Source organism: Nicotiana tabacum, chromosome 16 (assembly GCF_000715075.1).
Source record: "Nicotiana tabacum cultivar K326 chromosome 16, ASM71507v2, whole genome shotgun sequence".
Classification (NCBI taxonomy): Eukaryota; Viridiplantae; Streptophyta; class Magnoliopsida; order Solanales; family Solanaceae; genus Nicotiana; species Nicotiana tabacum.
The window spans coordinates 140,672,466-140,678,730 of record NC_134095.1 but is presented as its reverse complement, the minus strand read 5'-3'; positions in this window follow the sequence as shown (position 1 = coordinate 140,678,730).

Below are 6,265 nucleotides of genomic sequence, written 5' to 3'. Positions count from 1 at the left end.
TCGGTCCCGGGAGTGTTTCACATGACAGGCACGGAACTTCTTTCTTCCGTTGTGGGAAGAATCCCACTTCCAACTTGTCAATAACAAACTATCTTACAATCCCCCACTAGTTTGTTATTTCACTTCATAACACTTGCGAATAATTGAAAGTATCTTTACAGATTTGAACTTTCCTTTAGTGTAAGTATATTAAAGTTTTGACGAAGTTAATGGTATCTTAAGATTTGAACCACAAATCCTTGTGCCAAAATCGAAAATACCACACACACTGCGTTATCTAGTAGCTTAGAAAATCCAGTATTCGCTTTAGCACGTTTACGGCCATGTGCTCATCCTGAATTCATGAATATTTACAAGATCAACCCTTTAAATCTTGCTAGAAGCGGCACCACTTCAATATTCATATAGGTGGAATTAGTTACTATGTCTCTGTTACTCCAGACATTAATAATTCCATTAAGATTAATCAACCTCTTTATGTAACAGTATGCACTTTGGAGTTTGTCTTTATGCCCCTGTTATAACAAGCATTTAACAACTCCTTAACTCCTCATATAACAGTAAGTAGTACAATAAAATTAGGGTTCCTAAAGAGGAGATCAGTGCTTAAACAATACAAGTAACTTGTTATTACCCATTGAACTTATATTGTTAGAGTGTATACTAACTCAAAGTGGGGTTCATATTCCTTGTATTTAATTTAAGGGTCTCAGCTCCATCCCTCCACAAGTTTGTTGTACTACATCTCTACCTAATGGCTTCGTAAGTGGATCAGCCAAATTCTTATTTGATCTCACATATATTATAGTTATAGCTCCATTTGTAATTAATTCTCTTATATAAGCATGTCTCAAACTTATATGTCTCGATTTCCCATTATATATTTTATTGTGAGCAACACACATTGTAGTCTCACTATCACATAATATGGAAATGGCTGGCATAGGTTGTGGCCACAACTTTATATCAAGTAACATATTCCTCAGCAATTCTACTTCTTTTCCAGCAGCTGTTAATGCAATAAATTCAGATTCCATAGTAGAATGGGAAATACATGTTTGTTTCTTGGATGGCCAACTAATGGCTCCACCGCCTAGAGTAAATATCCATCCTGATGTGGATTTATTATCATTAACACTTGTAATCCAACTTGCATCAGAATATCCCTCTAATACATTAGGAAAACCATTATAGCAAATGCCTAAGTGCTTTGTATATTTTAAATATCCAAGTACTCTACTTATTGCTTTCCAATGATCATTACCTGGATTACTGGTAAACCTTGAAAGTTTACAAACAACAAATACAATGTCGGGTCTAGTGCAATGCATTGCATACATCATACTACCTATCGCACTTGCATACTCCAACTGTGTTACTGCTCTTCCAGTATTTGCAGTTACCTTAACACTAGAATCATAAGGAGTATTATACCCCTTTATTCCTAAATGACTGAATTTAATAAGGATTTTATCTATATAATATGCTTGTGACAAAGTCACTTGCTTGTTATCTCTTTTGACCTTGATTCCCAAAATAGTATCAACTTCATTTAAATCCTTCATTTTAAAAACTTAGGTTAGATACTTCTTGGTCTCGGTAATTCCTTGTAGATTCGTACCAAAAATCAGCATGTCATCGACATATAAACAAATTATTACTCCATATTTTTTTGTAAATTTAGAGTAAATGCACTTGTCTGCATTATTATGTACGAATCCAGTTGATAGTATTACACTATCAAATCTTTCATGCCACTGTTTAGGCGCTTGTTTAAGACCATAAAGAAACTTTATCAATTTACAAACTTTCTTCTCGTTTCCCGAAAGAACAAATCCTTCAAGTTGTTGCATATATATTTCTTCACTAAGGTTCCCATTTAAAAAGACTGTTTTAACATCCATTTGATGTACGTAAAGATCATAGATAGAGGCCAAGGATAAAAGGACTTTAATGGATGTTATTCTTGCAACAGGAGCATATGTATCAAAATAGTCTATGCCTTCCTTTTGAGTGAAACCTTTTGCAACTAATCTTGCTTTGAAGGTTTGGACAGAACCATCTGTATTGTACTTTCTCCTAAAGACCCACTTACAACCTATAGGTTTTGATCCAAGAGGAAGATCAACCAAAATCCAAGTGTTGTTGGATATAATTGAGTCCATTTCATCATTAATGGCCTCTTTCCAAAAGGCAGCGTCTCTAGAAGACATTGCTTCTTGAAACGTCTTTAGGTCTTCTTCAACATTTAATACAATAGGAATTTGATTACAAACATTTGTCATATCTCATTCAACAAGAAATACTATAGATTGTGAAGAAATAAAATCAGAACCAAGATGTTTTTCTTTTCTTATTCTTTGACTTTTCCTTGGTTCTATCTGCATATCATCACTTCTTTCCTTAGTTTTAATAATTTCAGAAAGCGACAATTTATTAGCATCGATACGTTTTCCATTTATTTCAGTCATTTCATCAACATTGTCATTTATAAATCTATTTTCAATAAATTTAACATGTATAGATTCTATAATGACATTAGATTCTAGATCTAGCAGTCTATAAGCTTTGGAGTGTTGTGCATATCCTACAAAAACACTTTTAATTCCTCTAGGACTCAATTTTGTTCTTTGATGGTCAGGTACTCTATAATAGGATATACACCCCCACACTTTAAAATAATTTAAATTTGGTTTTCTACTATTCCAAAGCTCATAAGGCGAAATAAGCATACTCTTTGAAGGCACTCTATTTAAAATATAACATGCAGTTAGTAGTGCTTCACCCCATAAATTATGCGGTAAATGTGCATTAAGTAACATAGCATTTACCATATCCGCCAAAGTTCTATTTTTTCTTTCCGCTAACCCATTTTGTTGAGGAGTATAAGGGGCACTCATTTGATGTATTAAGCCATGCTCTTCACAGAACTTATTAAATTCGTTAGGAAAATATTCTCCGCCTCTATCACTTCGAATAATTTTAATTTTCCTACTCCTTTGATTTTCCACAACAGACTTGTATTCTTTAAACTTTTGAAAAGCTTCGTCCTTAGTTCTAAGTAGGTAAACATATGTAAATCTAGAGAATTCGTCTATAAAAGTAATAAAATATCTTTTGCCTCCTTTTGTTAATTCTCCATTTAATTCACACAAGTCTGAATGTATTAAATCTAATAGTTTTGTGGATCTTTCAACTTTACGAAATGGTTTCTTAGTCATCTTTACTTGTATGCAAATTTCACATTTTATATGTTGAGTTTTACATGAGATATAACCATTTTTGGACATATAATTCAAGGAGCCAAAATTTAAATGTCCTAGTCTAGCATGTCATAAACAAGAATCAGACTCAACGATGTAAGCACAAACATAATTTATTTCATTAATACTCAATTTGAACATTGAGACTCAATAACTATTACATGATCAGACTCAATAACTATCTTGAAGCCTTTCTTTGACAGCAAAGCAGCGGACATTAAGTTTTTCTTCATATCAGGAACATGATACACATTCAGTAATGTCAACTTCTGGCTAGATGTGAAGTTAATCTCAATACTTCCTTTTCCAGCAACATCTGCCGCAACATGGTTTCCCATCAAGACTTGTTCATAATCCTGCACTTCTGCATATGTCTTGAACATCTTCTTGTCATAACAGCCATGAATAGTAGCACCCGAATCTAGCCACCAGTCTTGAGTATTTGTAGCAGCGGTAGCCACATTCAACTCTGTGACCATACCAATTTGCATTGCGGAAACCATGGCAACCAGTCCTTGGGCAGAATTTTCCATTACGTTTGCCTTTTCAGAATATCCAGATTTTTTAATCTTTCCAGACTTTTCGGTTTTGCCTGCATTGAAATTTATTCCTGCCTTTCTATATCTGCAGTCCCGAATCATATGGCCTTTCTTTCCACAATGATGACAACTAAAGTTCTTTCTCTTTTTAAAAGAAGACTTTTTGGAAACTTTCAGATGTTTGTTCCCACTTCCTGAATCATTCTGACTGACAAAATTGACTGCGGAACTCGAAGGCTGACTAATAGCATCACGAGCACGAGTCTCACTTTCAATTTGAATGTGAGTACGAAATTGTTCCACAGTCATTTTATCCATAGAATGTAGGATTTTCTTTCTATAGTCATTCCACGAGGAAGGCAATTTCGAAAGAATAACACCTATTTGAAGTGCATCAGGAATTTTAACTTCAAGATCACTTAGTTTTGATACTAAGATTTGCAGTTCATGAATCTGATCCATTATAGGCCTAGTATCAAATATTTTAAATTCAAAGTACTACAGAGCCAGGAATTTGTCAATACCTCGTTTTACATTCTGGTATGCAGTTTGTAGAGCAGTCCAAATCTCTCTTGGCTACTTCAGATTGCAGTAAAGATCATAGAGTCGATCTGTCAAAGTATTCAGAATATGGTCGCGACACAACAGTTCATCATGTTCTCGTTTCTTCCTTTCTTCCTTGACTACGTCAGAATCTTCTGCTGTGGACTCAGGCATCGGAGGCAAGGCATAATCAAGAACATAGTAGATATTGAGAGCGGACAACAAGAATATCATCTTGTCTCTCCAACGGGTAAAGTTCGTTCCATCAAAGCGATCAAGTTTGATGAACTCCTTCGGATTCTCAACAACAGACATCAATTTCTCCATAGCAGAATAACTCTTTAAGATTGTTAGAAAATAATAAACAAAATTGGCTTTGAGGCGTGAAAATCGACTGTCCTTAAAGAGTTATCGCCTGTATACTAATTTAGGGAAAATACAAAACGATTCTCTTCAGGATACAACAAAACCTGCAATAACACTTGTGATTTTCTATGTCCACTTCGTTGGAATTCTTGTGTATTTATAGGCAACCATCAGACCCTTTCAGAAAAGATGTCTTGTTTCACAAACAGACACGACTATTTATTCGAATTTTGAATTTAAAATTCAAATAAATTTGATTTTTTCTGTTAAAAATAATTAACTCTAGGATCTTTTGCCTGTTGAGTCGGTCTCGTGCCTGTTGAGACAATCTCGTGCCTGTTAAAACAATCTCGTGCCTGTTATGTGCTATTTCATAATGATCAGTTCCGAGGCTAACATGCACGGTACGAGTAAGGTCGGTCCCGGGAATATTTCACATGACATGCACGGAACTTCTTTCTTCCGTTGTGGGAAGAATCCCACTTCCAACTTGTCAATAACAAACTATCTTACAAAGTTGGGGTGGTTTACGAGCTGAAATTTTGTGGAGATTTCACTCATTTATGGATGAAGAAGGAGTGGGATTTCATGGTGAATCTGATCGATTGAGGAAGAGGAAACAGACCAACGAAAATGATGAATTTCCTAGAAACTAATTCTCACGACCTCACCCCTTGTTCTTTCTCTATTCTGTTTTCTTTTGCTCTCCGTTTTTTTGTGCAAATCTGCTCCATATTATAATCTGTGTGCGTGTTTTTCTGTGTGTTAGCTGCCTTTTTTTTGTGGAATTAGGAATTCTTTTATAGGAGTAGGAATTAGCTTAGGTCAAATGGGGAATAGATATGGCTCAATGTTTTGGGCTATCCGAAATTGGGCATTCCCAACCCAAAATCTTAATTCTTTTCTACAGTTAATGTAAAATCTATACTGTAAAATACATAACTAACTCTAATTAATTAAAATAGATAATATTATATTGTGAAACTATTTTTGGTATTTTTCAAGATTATATAAATATAAAAATAAGTGAAAATAGTATTACTACATTAAGTACTAATAATCTTAAATTAAATAGACTTGAAACTATTTTTGTATTTTTGATTTTTTTAAAATACTAAATAACAATAAAATTTGCATATTAAAATCCTAGAAAAATTCAATTAACTCAAATAAATGTAAAAAATATGCGGAACTGCTAATATTGCTTGAAGACGTGGCAGGTCAAAAATTACATATCTACAATAAGGATCTCATTTTTTTTGACTGGGAAGGCTTTAGAATCCCCTCTCTCTCTTACTCTGTAAACTCCTTTCTCTCTTACCTTGATATAGTTTTAGTGAATAAAATCAGAAAAGGTCAAGCATTGGCCACAATCTCGGCGAGTGAGGTATTTCTTGCATCTTGATTTATACATCTTATATGGATATTCGTTTAGCCTAAATGATAGGCTAAATAATGTTGTGTTGAGTTTAAGCACACTAAGCTACTACTAACATGTTTTGTTATTATTGAGTACTATATTATCCGATATTTTTAAGGTTGAGACTATAGAGC